The sequence below is a fragment of the Sus scrofa genome, chromosome 9 (genome assembly GCF_054392235.1).
Source record: "Sus scrofa isolate SSC_HxYL_T2T_F1_AM1 chromosome 9, Sscrofa_HxYL_maternal_Yorkshire_Landrace_v2.0, whole genome shotgun sequence".
In the NCBI taxonomy this organism is placed as follows: Eukaryota; Metazoa; Chordata; class Mammalia; order Artiodactyla; family Suidae; genus Sus; species Sus scrofa.
Window position 1 is genome coordinate 13,485,903 of NC_139391.1, and position 15,424 is coordinate 13,501,326.

The following is a 15,424-nucleotide window of genomic DNA, read 5'->3' on the forward strand; positions in this document are numbered from 1 at the left end:
GGGACTCGCACCCAAAGCCTGTGATGATGAGTCCTTTCTCTTCCTGCTCCCCGACCTATCTACCGCCAAGATGTCCCCAGCTTCTCCTCCAGGGATAGGTATCAGAGAAACTGACCACAAAAGCCACCGGGCACAGGTTTTCCTGATCCCATTAGATGGGAATCACGTGTTTGTTCCCATCAGGCCCCCAGCGAAGACCAGGCCTCACACAGAACAGGGGCTCCTTAAGAATTTGTGAAATGAACACCTATATTCAGGCGCTGGGTATAAAGCACTTTGCATATCTCATTAAATTGTCTCATGTTCGGAGATGTTAGTACTGTCACCAACCTTTTTTTTTGGAAATGAGCCAAGGTATAAACCATCAATCCAATTAAATAATTCCCTGCTCATTGTCCTGTTTTCTTGCACTAATACGTAGGCACCCTGAGAGCAGGAGCCTTACCTGTTTTCCTCACTCCTGATCTACTGCACCCAAAGTGAAGCCTGGTGCCTCTAATATGTATTTATATTTGTTTCATTAGCCGGCCAACCGATCCCCACCGGACGGATGAGACAACTGCCATTCCAAACCACCTTCAAGCTAGGATCTGAACCCAGGTCTATTTGGCTTTAAGCCTGAGTTTTTCCTATGCTAGAATGCCCCCTGGAGCTCCACACCTCCCACCACACAAAAGCATCCTTCCCTGTAGGCTGGCCTGACCACCAGGCCTATGAGAGAACTTCACTTCCAGAGGCATCCATCTCATTGCTGATGAGATGGATGCTCCTGGGGAAGCCACCGTGCCTGCTGCTTATGTCTGGGCTTTCCCCAGGTGTCTGGTTGGTGGGAAGCTCCTAATCTCTCTTTCTCCTCTTTTCCCTATCTTGACCCTTTTGCCCTAAACAGACACATTTTTTTTAAAAGCTTTTGTGGTATCCTCTCTTTCCAAATGTCTTCTTTTGGCTTTGGGGTAGCAAATGTAGCCCCCCTATAAGATCCAGGGGTCAGCACAGGAGGAAAGCAGAATATCCTGCACAAAAGTCTGATGAGACACTGATGGGTCAGTTGGGTTCGGAGGGCTAGCGGTTTCCAGGTTTTGCCTTTGACCATAGACACTGGGGATCTCAGTATCCTCATGGATTGAGGATGCTCTCTTCCCTCCCCAGACCTCCCAGTCCCTCCCCAGGGAAGGTTGTAATAAGGCTCCGGTGGCTCTGCCTGTCTTGTTAAAGAGCTCTCTAGACCCACCTAAAAGGGGCATATGTCCTAACCCAGAAAACTGCATCACCTTTTCAGCAAGGAAGTGCCTGAGGTTACCACTTAATGCCTTTGGGGTTTACCATGGATCCCGAGGGTCTGCTGCAGACTTCTCTCTACCTGGTTCTCCGTGATCTTCAAGGGTGCAAATAATTGTGACTATATCGGTACCGCAAAATAACCATGAAGTATTCAAAGACAACTATATTCACCCATATTTTTTACAGGGGACAACACTAACCAGAGCCTTACCACCTCCTGCCCAAAGCCATATGGTGAGCTAGTGGCAAAGTCAGCATTGCTCCAGAAAGACAAAGACAAATACCATATGATATCACTTATAACTGGAATCTAATATCCAGCACAAATGAACATCTCCTCAGAAAAGAAAATCATGGACTTGGAGAAGAGACTTGTGGTTGCCTGATGGGAGGGGGAGGGAGTGGGAGGGATCGGGAGCTTGGGCTCATCAGACACAACCTAGAATAGATTTACAAGGAGATCCTGCTGAATAGCATTGAGAACTATGTCTAGATACTCATGTTGCAACAGAAGAAAGGGTGGGGGAAAAAACTGTAATTGCAATGTATACATGTAAGGATAACCTGACCCCCTTGCTGTACAGTGGGAAAAAAAAAAAAAAAAAAAGTCAGCATTGCTAGGCAGACTGCAGCACCTTAGGGCTCTAATTAGAGCCAGATAAAATGGATAAGTGACATTTGAGGGGGGCCCAATTCTCAAAAAATACCCCTGGAAATTAGTGCTGGGATGAGGGATGTGACCTAGGATACCCAGAAACTGAACCCTCTTACTGGGGCCCCAACCCAAGGTCCTGAGCTTTGCCCTCGTGATGACAGGCTTCCTGGCAGTGGCTGACAAACACGGGTCCCCTGAGAATCAGAGGGGCGGGACCACGGGAAGACAGGTGATACTAACTTCTATTCGATACTAACTTCTATTCCATGGTCTGTAAAATCTTTGTGTGTGAAACCCATAGTTTGAAAAACATCTCATGTATGTCAGTGTGTTTTTATGTATGAAAGGGAAACAAAAGTTACTGCATGATGAGCAATGCGTCTGGTCTTCTCTATTTCATTCTCTTTCATTTTTTTTTTTTTTTAAAGACTGATTATAACTCCTTAGGTTGATAGCATGACCCAATGCTGGCTTTTCATCCAAAGCACTGCTCTAATCCACTAATGTGAATGAGGATTTATGGGGACTCACACCTTGTCTCTGTGCCCCCTGGCCCTTCACCTGACACCCCTCCTTTAAGTGAGGATAATGAAGCAATAATAATAATAAGTGCTCAATTAGTTTTAATTGGTCACTAATCATTCCTAATAATAATGGTATTAACAGTAACATCCCAGGGAATTTCTGTTGTATCTCAGTGGGTTATGACCCCGACTAGTATCCATGAGGACTTGGATTTGATCCCTGGCCTTGCTCAGTGGGTTAAGGATCTGGCATTACCGTGAGCTGTGGTGTAGGTTGCAGATTCGGCTTGGATCTGGTGTGGCTGTGGCATAGCCCAGCATCCGGCATCCATAGCTCCAATTTGACCCCTAGCCTGGGAACATCTATAATCTATATGCTGCAGGTGTGGCCCTGAAAAGCAAAAAAAAAAAAAAAAAAAAGGTGGGGGGAGGGGAGTAACTGTGAGGTCAGGTGTCCTGCCCAAGGTTACATGTCTCTTGAGTGATGGTGCCACAGTTTTGACCCAGGTCACTGAACTCAGCACATGGCCATAACCTCTAGATGGTATTGCCTTATAGACTTTGCCAGATGACCTTCCCCAGCCCGGATCATGCCACTGCCCTGTCTTTTCCCCTCTAGAGCAGTCCTGTGGAGCTTTCAGCTTTCAGGATAAATTCCAGGTTTTTTGGTCAAAATGGAAAGCTCTTTTCTGTCTGGTCCATCCTCACTTCCCTGTCACTGAGCCCCTTTCCTGGACATCAGGCCTGTGGCCTGCACACCTTTGCACATGCCGTTCCATCACACTACACCCAGCTAGCCAGATGGTCTTTTTTCACAGTTGCGTCTCCCTTGACTGCAGTACCTTGAGGGCAGGCCTGGCATCCCCAGTGCTCATGGATTGTCAGCTGAGTGAAGAAATTAAAAAACTACGTGGCAGCTCCTTCATCCCTTCTCAGCGATCTTATGTAAGATATAAGTGGTTAAATTGAGGCCCTGTGTATTAGGAACTAAGACTGAATTAAAGGCATTGCTCGGATGTGTTCTTTTTACATTTCAAAGGCAGCCTGAGCTTGAAGTGTGTGTCCACTCCTTAGCAGCTGTGTGTCCTTGGGCAATTTATTTAGCCTCTCTGTGCTTCACGTTCCTCATCTGTAAAATACTACCAACCTCTTCGGTTATTCTGAGGATGAAAAGTTAGTTCATGTCCCTGGTACATATGATCCCTGATACATCATGGATGCTCACTATATGTTAGCCATTATTATCATTAGAAAAATCCACTTTTTTTTTTTTTTTTTTCGGCTGCATTCCCTGCATTTGGAAGTTCCTTGGCCAGGGATCAAATCCAAGCCATAGGTGCAACCTATGCCATAGATGCAGTGACACCAGATCCTTAATCCACTAGGCCGGGCCAGGGATCGAGCCTTACCTCGGCAGAGACAATACCAGATTCTTAACCCTCTGTGTCAGAGGAGAAACTCCCCCGCATTTTATTTTTAAAAGCGTACTTTAGAAGCCTCTAGCTAGTCGTCCGTTCTACCTGGAGAAATCCCTTCAGAAACATATGTTAATAAGTCTGAGACACATTCTAAGCTGGTAAATTGGTAGATAACTATGTTTCCTATCAGTTTGTGCCTGTTGACCAGAGACACTGGCTTCAAAGCAAAGGCTCCGTAATTACAAATTATTGAGAACACAGTCCCCAGACTCATGGCTTCCCTATTACAGAAGCAGAGGCAGGGAGAACATTTGCCTCGCTCTCATTTCCTTTTCACTTTTTCCATTTTAGTCTTAATATAGTAATTCGGTAAATATTTACTTTTTTTGAACAGATGGGAAATCGGTCATGGTTCATACTCAAATTGGCATTTCATCGAGAGAAAAAGAAGAGTCTGGAATGAAAGAAGGGACAGTGGAAAAAAAGCTGTTCTGGGAGCTAGGGTCTGCAGCACAGCAACGCTGATTCCCAGGACCGGCAGGAGCCACGCTGGGGAAGGGTGCCTGCTCGGACCTGCGACTCCCACCCATGGGCTGGGGGACAGAAACTCCCAGACACGTCCACGCTGGCACAAGTCAGTCTCTCCTTAGGCTGCTGCCCTCCGGGGTCCCCGCTGCCCTGAAAGTCCATTGGCCTGATGCTGCCTGACTCTCCCTCTGCTTCCTCTCGCTGCCTGCAGAACACCTGGCCCCCTGACTCGCTTCTCCCAGACACACCCTCTGCTGGCTGCGGACACGCTACCCCAGGTAAGACCCAAGCACCACAAAGGTGTCTTTGCAGAGGAGTTCATTTCCAGAACAGTCTGGGGCTGGGCCCTGGGCCAGGAGATGAGCAGGACAGGAGCCCCTGTAGGAGTGGATTGCTGTCTCTGGGGGTGTCAGCCGCGGGCCATCAGTGAAGATGGAAAAGCACAAACTGCAGTTGTGTCATCTCTCCTTGTGCTGACCTGGGGGTCATCTTTGGTCCGTCTACAGGGGAGGAGAGTGGGCTCCGGACAAGAAAAGGGAAGACATGTCTGTATCGAGTGTGGTCGCTGGTGCCCTCCACACCGACCCACGAGAACCCTCGTCGCCCCTGGCTTGAGAGAGCTGCTTGGAGAGCCAACCGGCCGATCAGGCTCACACAGCCAGTAAGTGACAGCACTGGGACCCGAACCCAGTGATCCCAAAATTCACTTTTTTTTTTTTTTCTTTGACATGGAGCTGGATGCAGATGGGGCTGGAAGGTCTGACCAGGTGAGGGACTGTGGAGAAGGCCGGTGACATGGCGGTGACAGTCAAACGGCTGCTAATCAAACACCCACTCCTGCTGGGTACTCTGTACATGTTTCTAATCCCTACAACAACTACACAGGTTAGCTATTATCCTCTTATTTTGTGTTTTCTCTTATTTACTGTGATTTCACAAATGAGATAACAAGCTCAAAGAGATTAAGCGATTTGCTCTAAATCACATGGCTTCCCATGTCAGGGTCTAGATGTGAATCAGAAGAAAATGTTTAAACCTAAAGAAAGGTATTGCACAGCCTGTACCAGAGGTTAATTCATTTGGTAAGTGATTGCTGAAAACCTCTTCCCTCCTTTTTTTTTTTTTTTTTTTTTTTTTTTTTTTTTTTTTTGTCGGCCGCCCAGCAGCATATGGAGCTCCTGGGCCAGGGATCAGATCAGAGCCGCAGTCTCGACCTAAGCTGCAGCTGTGGCAATGCCAAATCCTAAACCCACTGTGCTGGGCCTGGGATCGAACTCACGTCCCAGGGCTCCCAAGATGCTGCCAATCCTGTTGTCCCACAGAGGAGCTCCGCTAAGGGCCTCTTGTCTCCAGGGTGCAGTGGAAGATGCACGGAGGTAACACATAAGGCTCCTTTGCCCTCCCCTCCCTCTTCCCCCCTACTGGGTTCCTGCCGCACTGTTTCCAGCCTTGTGTGAGGCTTCAGTGGACAGACAACGGGCTCCTACTCCTTGGATAATCTAGAAAGTGGGCAAATCAGACAGGGAGAGAGGGGGACGGCACCTGAGTGGCCCCTAAGCTAGGTCAGGTGGGCCACAGGTGGAGAAATAATTCAGGGGCCACTGTCCAGAGAAAGTGACATCTAAGCCATGACCAAAGAATGTCAAGTAAGAGTGAGCCCAGCCAGACAGTTTTGCAGTAAAAGGAGAAGTCGAAATCTGTGACTTTCCCATTTTCTCTAACCTACAACAAAGATATATTTCTTTTGCAATCAGTATACACATAAATCTACACATTTCTAACTAAAACAGAAATTTCAAAAACCACGCCCAACCTTTCCTCAAGGGTGGAATCTGATATTGTCTATCTTATTCTATTCCACTAAAACAGAATTATGGACAGGCTGCCAACCTAGAGCTTGAAAAAGACCATGAAAGTGGGAGGGGTGAGGGGGGCTGAGAGTAGACGGAGTCCAGGCTTCAGAAGGGGAGGGAAGTTAACATCAGGCTTGAGAGGTGAGGACTGAGTGGCCAGGTAGAAAAAATAAATAAAAAGGCATTTCCATGAGTGATTATCACCTAAGTGGACAGTAAAATGTCACAGTGCAGGTGGCAGAAAGCCTGAGCCTGGCGATCCCAGGGGAGCGTGTCCTCTAGCTAGTTTTCCGGGGCCAGGAGCTGGCCTGGAAGAAAGGCAAGGATGCAGAATGCAGGGAGAGAAGAGGAGAAGGCGGAAACAAAGCTTTTCGTGTTTGGGGGAAACTCAAGAAGCCGACGTGGGCTCCGGTGGTCTCTACGAGGGGCAGGGGCCTGGAGCATGTACGGGCAGATGTGGTCAGATGAACAGCCCTGCCGAGGACCCTCTGCCCCTGCCAAAGCCTCAGGGAAATGGGGGTTCTTACCACCCTGGGTTTCCTCGCCACCTCAGAAACGGCTAGATTCGAGCCAGGACACTGACTGAATTCCTACTAAAGTTTTAGAAGTTTTCCTTAACATAAGCACATGGTGATATTTTTAGTTCTTTGTGTGTCAAAAAGGGCCCATAAATATTTCAGAGCTAAAATGTTTTCTTCAAAATGTGAGTCCTGGGCAGTGTCTGTGTGTGCATGTGTATATACAGTCATCATAAATTTTTAGTTTCCTTAGGCCTTCGACGTTCGCTCTTACAAGTCCTTTGTTTTAAACTACAGTGTGATATGAAGTTGAATGCTGGGGAGAGACGGACCTAGTCTGTGCCAGGGTCTGTGCTGGGCTGTGAACAAACCAAAGAAGTAGGTACTGTTATCCCCACTTTACAGATTTGGAAACTGAGGTTCAGAGTAGCAAAGGGATGCACAGATTCACATAAAATGCCAGGACGGGAAGTGGGTTGCTCTCTGCTCCCTCTGGTAGACCCCAGAGCATTTTTCTCTGACCCATCACCTTAAGCAATCCCTTGCCTTTTAAAATAGTGAGACGAGGAGTTCCCATTATGGCTCAATGGTAGCGAACCTGACTAGTATCCATGAGGATCTGGGTTTGATCCCTGGCCTTGCTCAGTGGGTTAAGGATCTGGCATTGCTGTGAGCTGTGGTGTAGGCCAGCAGCTGTAGTTCCAATTCAACCCCTAGCCTGGGAATTTCCATGTGCTGCAGGTGCAGCCCTAAAAGATAAAATAAAACAAAACAAAATAAAATAAAATAGTGAGACAGTGATTATAATAAACTGAGGCTGAAGGCAAGGTCTTTCCACCCACTGTGTCATTTAAACCTTACCATGCCCCTGAACCATTCTTACGTGACAAATGAAAGAAACTGGGATTCAGAGAGGTCAAGTGTCTTGCCCAGAGGGGCCCAGTAAGGAAGGAGCAGAGCCAGGATTCAAACCTGGGTCTGCGTGACCCTCAGGCTCAAGCTTTAAATCAGAACCTAATCTGCTTCTCATACAGGTCACACTTTACTCAAATTTGCTTCAGTGTTCTATTTATTCTTTCCCTGCATGTTTCTAGCAGTATTATTATCTCTTCTGAGGAACTGAGCCCCTGACCTGGGCTTTTACAGCTTCCTCTCCAGGTGTCCCTGCTCAGAAGGCCAGCACTGTGGACGAGGGCCAGGGCTTTCTTAGGAACATGGAGGAGTGTGGCCCTGTGCCCAGACTGGCTGTGGGGACATCCCTAATCAGCGGCTGGCAGGCAGGTGACAGATGGTGCCACTGCCCACAGAAGCCACGTGGGATCCCTGCTGGGAGAGCCCCCTTCGGGGCGGCCGACCCCTCCCAGGGCTGAGCCCGCACAAGACAGGGGGCACAGTCGGCCCTCAGCCAGCAGAGGGTATGACGGGGGCTGTGGTGTCTGGATTCTCCATCTGCAGCCTCCCCTCCCAAAGCAGTTTGCCAGCCACTAATTCCTCTTCACCAGTGATGGCATCTTAGAGTCAGAAAGCATGGCCTTTATTAAGACTGAGGCACCATCAAAAGTCAGCTGGTTCAGGTCCCCTCGGCTGTTTGAACCCCCTCAGTCCCATCCCCACCGCGCAGTCACACCACTGCCAAGGCTGGGGACTTCGCTACCTCCAGGGACAGCTCTGGCTGAGAGGCTATGCTTCCTGATGTGGCACCAGCCCCGCCTCCCTTTAGCTTCCTTCCAAAGCCTCAGCTCTACTCCTTGGGGGTCTCGGGAAGTGAGTGTGACAGTCTGCCCACCCCCAGCCGCCCAGCCTGAAGATGGCACCAGTCTGTGGGTCCTGGAGGCTTCTCATCAGGCTGAACACCTCTCCTCACCTTCCCAGTGACCCTTCCCCACGTGCACCCAATCTCACTCCCTGTGTCCCTTCTAACGAGGCTTTATAAGAGCCTGGCAGAGACTGGGGGGCAAGTGGCTTAACCAGACACAGACAGCTGGAGGGGCAGACACATCTACACGTGATCCAGCACAGTGACCACAGAAGAGCAGCTGACATGGACACTTGGAGGGCAGAGGGGGACACCAGCTTGGGGGTCCTGAAGGGCGGGGCAGGGGGGGGCACGCTGAGCAGGAGTTAACCAGGGGACAGGGACAGGAGCGTGCTCAGGTGTGCCCGCATGCTTCTCTCTGGGGTGCAGTCTGCATGGCTCCCACACGCCCTCTGTCCTGCACCAGATGCCGTATTCCCACAGGGCGGCTCAAACCCCATGAGTCGGCTCAACACTGCATGGCTTCCTCCAAAGCCCCACCAGCGGGGGCCTTAGGGTGAGCCGGGACTCAGTTTTCCCATGAACAGCGCCTTGAGAAATGGTCTCTTCTGCAGTGCAGCCCCCACCGAGAGGGCCCGCTTTCCTTCGCCCTAGAAAACCCACTCAAGGGTCAAGCCTGAAACCCAGATTGCTGGAGGGTCTGCTCTCTGTAAGGAGTGCTCGAGGTCTCCAGCCAGATTTCTGACTTTCTGTGGGTTTGTTCCGGGACCACATCATGAGATAATTGGGATGGGGGAGAGTGAGTGGGCTGATGAATCACACATCCCCTGGCCTGTCCAAGGCTGAACCTGCAACACCCTGGGGCTCCTGCGTTAGGCCTCCACTCCCCAAGGGGTGACAGGGGGCAGCTGGAGGGGGAGAGCCCAGCCCCAGAGAAACATGCACTAGTTTAAGGCTTCTGGACATGGTGAGACTCTGGGTTTTAACACTCGCTCCATCCCAGGGTTCAGTCCTAACTCCCAGATGCCTGAAGAGGCAACTGCTGTGCCTTCTGAGAGCTGCCCAGGGCCCCGTGTTCACAGAGTGGAGGGAGCTGAGACTCAGGGCTGGGACTTGCTCACGGCTGCAGCCAGGCGCCCTCCCTTCTGGGTTTCCTTCCACAGCCTCGGGTTTCTCCAACAACAAAGCTTGTTAGCAAAGGATGTCCAGGTGGACAAAGGCGACAAGAGCGGCTCTGGCAGACTTTCACTCACATCTCCTCGAACTCAAGGCTCCAAAAGGTGGAGGGAAAGGCCCACGAGGGAGGGAGAACCCCACCTGCCCGAAGCTGCTGCCAGTTCTAATAATTAAAGGCAGACTTAATGGATATCGGGCCCTCTTTCCAGTAGGTGGGTGGTCAGGCGACTTTTATTTCAATAATGAGCCGCTGTGAGTCCCAGAGAACTGGAGACAGATAAAGGCAGGGCCGGTCTCTCATGGAGCTAATTGTGCCCAGAGTTCTACACGCCTCATCAAGCTTGCTCAGCTCCTATCCCTTTCATCCAAGGCCTCAAAGGACTTAGCCTGCGGTAATTAAGTCTCCCAAGTGCGGTAAAGAAAGGGATGCTCCTTGGCAGTGGAGTGAGGAAGAGGAAGCTGGGGTGGGGGTGGGGCATCCCGCTGGCCCCCAGGCTGAGGGACAGGGAGCAAGGGAGAGAACCTGCCCCTGAGACTGGGCCCTTTATGCCCTGGCCTGGTGCATTCTACCCTGAGATGGGACCACTGCAGGCCCTGTGGCCTCGCTGGCCACCTCCTGTTGGGTCTAGCTCAACCTGCCCCAAACTGGAGGCAGTCCACATGGCCAACAAAGCCTTCCTAAGTGCTGCAACCTGGACGGTCTCTGGGGGTTATATTTGTCAGGTGTGTCAGATCAGGTGGGTGTAATCCGAACAGCACTGTCCTAGATTCTTAGGGTTGGAAGGGGGCATAAGGGAGGGAGTGGCCTCCGCCCCACCTGACGCGTGCATTCCTTTGCACGCCCGTGGACACCAGCGGCCTTCGCCTGCTCTCTGATGGCACAATGTACTCCTGACACACTTCATCCTCTACGCTTGGCCTTAGTTCATTCTGATAGTGTGCTGAAATTTGCTTCCTTTAAGTGCCTTCCCTGCCCCCCCACCCTGCCCCGACCCTAACTCTGCCTGAAAACCTCACAAACAAGCCTCATCTTCCCTCTCCAGATGATGGTTTTTCTCCCCCACGCTCCCCAAGCACAATGGTTAAAAGTACAAGCTTTGGGAGTTCTCCTGTGCTGCAGCAGGTTAAGGATCTGGTGTTATCACTGCTGTGGCTCTGGTTGCTGCTGTGGCGCAAGTTTGATCCCTGGCCCGGGAACTTCCGAATGCCAAGGGTGTGGCCAAAAAAAACCCAAAACCACACCCAAAAAGCTCCCACAGGCTTTACATCAAAAGCTCCATCCCCTTCAAAAAAGATTAAATTGGACCTTGCCAAAATTCAGCCTCGTGCTCTGTGAAAGACAAGCTACAGAGTGGGAGATAATATTTGCAAACCACACATCCAGCAAAAGCCTAGCATCTAGCTCACATAAAGAACTCTCAAAACTCATCAGTAAAACAAACAAAACCTAAAATGAACAACAACAACAAAATCCCAAACAACCCAATTAGAAAATGGCCAAAAAATACAAACAGACACTTCAGTGCAGAGGACATACAGATGGTAAATACGCACATGAGAAGATACTCCACATCACCGGTCAGCAGGGAAATGCAAATGGAAACCCCAGTATCACCACACGCCCATCGGAATAGCAAAAACCGAGAAAGAGTGATAGCTCTGAGTGCCGGCAAGGATGCAGAGAGGTCCCCCATACATTTCTGTAGGAATATCAAATAGTACAGCCCCATTGGAAAACAGTTTGGCAGTTTCTTTTGAAACTAAACATGCAATTGCTGTACAGTCTAGCGCAAGCACTCCCGGACATTTATCCCTTAGAAATGAAAACTAATGCTCGCGCAAGAACCTGTGCAGAGACTTCGTCGAAGCCTTACCCATAACAGCTAGAAACTGGCAACAGTCCAGATGTCCTTCAACAGGTGCATGAAGGGAAGACGACTCGATGAGAAAAAGGAACGAAGTAAAGATGCCAATTAATCTCTAGAGACATCTGCCGAGTGAAAAAGCCAACTACAAAGGTTACATACTATATGATTCCATTTACATCACATTTTGAAATGACAACATTTTAGCGACGGAGAACAGATTCGCAGTTGCCAGGGGTTAGGGATGGGGTAGCGGTGGGAGGAAGGTAGGTGAAGCTATGTCAGGGCAGTAACGGAAACGTTCACTGGATGCAGATGATAAAATACTGCAGGAGGAAACACTCACATACGTGCAGATAAGTACAAGCAAAAATGGGGAAATCTGAATAAAATGAGTGGATTATACCAATCTCCCCATCCTGGTTAGAATACCTGTTCTCTTACTCTAGTTATGTAATACGTTACCCCTGGGGGAACCTGAGTAATAAGGTACCCAGGATATCTCTGTATTGTTATTTTACAACTGCACATGAACTAGAGTTATCTTAATAAAGATTTCTTTTTTTTGTCTTTTGTCTTTTTAGGGCCAAACCCACAGCATATGGAGGTTCCCAGGCTAGGGATTGAATCGGAGCTGTAGCTGCCGGCCTACACCACAGCCACAGCGACTTGGAATCTGAGCCATGTCTGGGACCTACACCACAGCTCACGGCAACGCCAGATCCTTAATCCGCTGAGCCAGGGCCAGGAATCGAACCTGAGTCCTCATGGATACTAGTCGGGTTTGTTAACCACTGAGCCATGATGGGAACTCCTTAATAAAGATTTCAATTAAAACTGGTGCAGCCACCGTGGAAAACATTATGGAGATTTCTCAAAAAAACTTAAAACTACTGTATGACCCAGTAATTCCATTCCTGGGTGTATATCTGAAAAAAACAAAAACACTAATTTGAAAAGACATATGCACCCAATACTCACAGCAGCATTATTCACAATTGCGAAGATATTGAAGCAACCTAAGTACCCACTGACAGATGAATGAATAAAGAAGATGTGGTACACACACACACACACACACACACACACACAACGTAATACTACTCAGCCATAAAAAAGAATGAAATTTTGCCATTTGCAACAAACTGGGTGGTCTTGTGGGGTGTTATGCTAAGTGAAGTCAGACAGAGAAAGACAAATACTGTATGATATTACTTATATGTGGAATCTAAAACATACAAGGAAGTGAATATAACAAAAAAGAAGCAGACTCACAGGTATAGAGAATAAGCTACAAGTGAGGAGGGGGAGAGAGGAGGGCAATTCATGGGTGGGGGATTAAGAGGTAGAAACTGCTATGTATGAAATAAGCTATAAGGATACATTGTGAAACACAGAAAACTTATCCCATAGTTTGTAATAACTATAAATGGAGTATAACTTTAGAATTTGTGAGTCACTTTATTGTACACCTGTAATGTATCTAATATTGCCCTCAACTACAAATCAATACAAAAATCAATCTAGAAGAGAAAAAAATAGGGTTTTGAGGCAGGCAAGTCTGAGTTTGAACCTTGCACCTACTAAGCACTTCCTGTACAACTTTGGACAAAGAAACTGTTGGAGTCTCAGTTTCCTCATCTGTAAAATGAAGATAGTAAATGAGGTCATCCATGGCCATGCTTAACGCTGTGCATGGCGCATAAGTAAGGCCTCAATAAACAGCAGAAGAAAACGGTACATTATTATCCAGGATAAGTATTTCTGTGCCTTCTCCTAATTCCGTTCCCATCCAGTTTGCCTCCCTCCTCGTCATCCTTCTCTGAAAAGGTTCCTTTAGGTCAGTGTCAGTCTTGAAAACACTAGGACTGAAATTTAAAAGTCTGTTGCCCTCTCAATACCGGAAACTACTCTGGCATCTTGTGATTTCCACGATGCCACACTTTACAGGCTGTTTTGGCCAATTCCTTGCCCCTTATTTCCTGTGTCATGTCTTGTTCCCCAGTTAGATAGCAGGCTTGTCGGATGCATACTCACCAAGTCTTCAGCATCACTAAGGGCAGAGGTACTAGTACTAATATACCCCCCTCCCCCGCAGTGGGGCATCACGTCTCTATTACAAAATCCTCAGTACAACTCCGAAGTCAGGTCTGGGGATGGGCTGCTATAGTAATGACCTCTGCCTGGACCACATTCTTTCACTTGTTTTTTTTTTTTTTTTTTTTTTTTTTTTGGTCTGTTGTTGTTGTTGTTGTTGTTGCTATTTCTTGGGCCGCTCCTGCGGCATATGGAGGTTCCCAGGCTAGGGGTTGAATCAGAGCTGTAGCCACCGGCCTACGCCAGAGCCACAGCAACGCAGGATCCGAGCCGTGTCTGCAACCTACACCACAGCTCACCGCAACGCCGGATCGTTAACCCACTGAGCAAGGGCAGGGACCGAACCCACAACCTCATGGTTCCTAGTCGGATTCGTTAACCACTGCGCCACGACGGGAACTCCATGGACCACATTCTTATATAATCTCCCATGCTGACTCCGGGGTTGGCCGTGTGACTGCATTGACCAAGGGGCCAAGGGGAAGTGGGCCAGGAGCGATGAGAGGCATGAAAACCCCTTGAGTGTTTGGACTTGCCTTCCTGGGCTACTTCTGGAATATTCCTTCCTCCTGGTGAAGAGGACCAGGCTGTCCAGCTCATTGCTAGAGACCGAAGGCTGAGCCAACCAGCCTCGGCAGATGACAGTCCCAGGAAGCGAGCCCAGGGGACACTGGCTGGACCACCCAGCTCCACCCAGCCCAAATTTCTGACCCCTAGAAATAGAAACCAATAACTGGTCACTTTAAGCCACTGTATTTCATGGTGATATGTTACATGCAAAGGCTAACTGATACAGGAATTAGTATAATTTCTGTATTACAGATGAGGCTCAGATCATTAAACTACCTTAAAAAATAAGAAGAAACATTATGAGGACAGCAAGAGTAATGCCTAATATTTAAACAGTACTTCAGAGCTTGCATATTTTTCCACATTTTCGTGCAATTTAATCCATCTTTCTATACCTCTCTTTTTGGGACGCTTTCCCAATTATATTTATATTTTAAGTAGTTGCTTAATTATATGCTCTCAGTAGATGGGAATCATGTCCATCTTGTTTAGTATCCAATCTTAAAGCCTTGCAGATCGTAGGCGCTTAATAAAAAGAGCAACCGACTGAATGAATGAACAAGCCACCTCTGAGAAGCTGTGTCACGATCCTGTGTTAGATAGAAAGCTGATGTTCAGAGAGGTGAAGTGCTTGCTTCCAAGTCACACAGCTGGCAAGAGGCAGGGCTCAGATGCAGCCCAGATCTCTAAGAGCAAAGGTCTGCCTTAAATTCTCTGTGCCTCCAGAGGGTGAGCCCGACGAGGAAGTGAATGACTGCCCCACCGTTAGGAGGGAATGCTGCTGGATGAATTCCACATGTTTCAGGAATGCCAGTCCCCATGCGAAGAGGATCAAATCAAGCTTCCAGCTGGACAGAAACGTGCTGCGGTGTGAACCCCAGTGCCCGGGATCAGAGGTGCCTGTTAACACAAGTCCCGTGTCACTTGTACCATCCAGCCCCAAATCCCCACAGGATGCCCCCGTCAAACACATTACCACCCAGCAGACCCAGGACCGCTGAGGAGTGCCACTCTCGGCCCTGGGCCAGGCTGTGCGTTCCTGAGCGAGGGACCAGCAGATGCTAGCACAAGCGCTGCGTCCCTTGTTCCAGGCGCCCCTTCCCTCTAGCTGGTCCTTCCCTGCTGCTGGCTACACGGAGGTGACATTCTCAGAATGCCCATCACTGCCCTGCCCCAGGAACCC

At 48.9% G+C, this 15,424-nt stretch overlaps 1 protein-coding gene across 50 annotated transcripts in view; it reads right to left on the reverse strand.

The window, feature by feature from the left end:
• Positions 1-15,424, reverse strand: part of TENM4 (teneurin transmembrane protein 4) — a 2,941,714-nt gene that overhangs the window by 412,279 nt on the left and 2,514,011 nt on the right. The window lies entirely within an intron of this gene.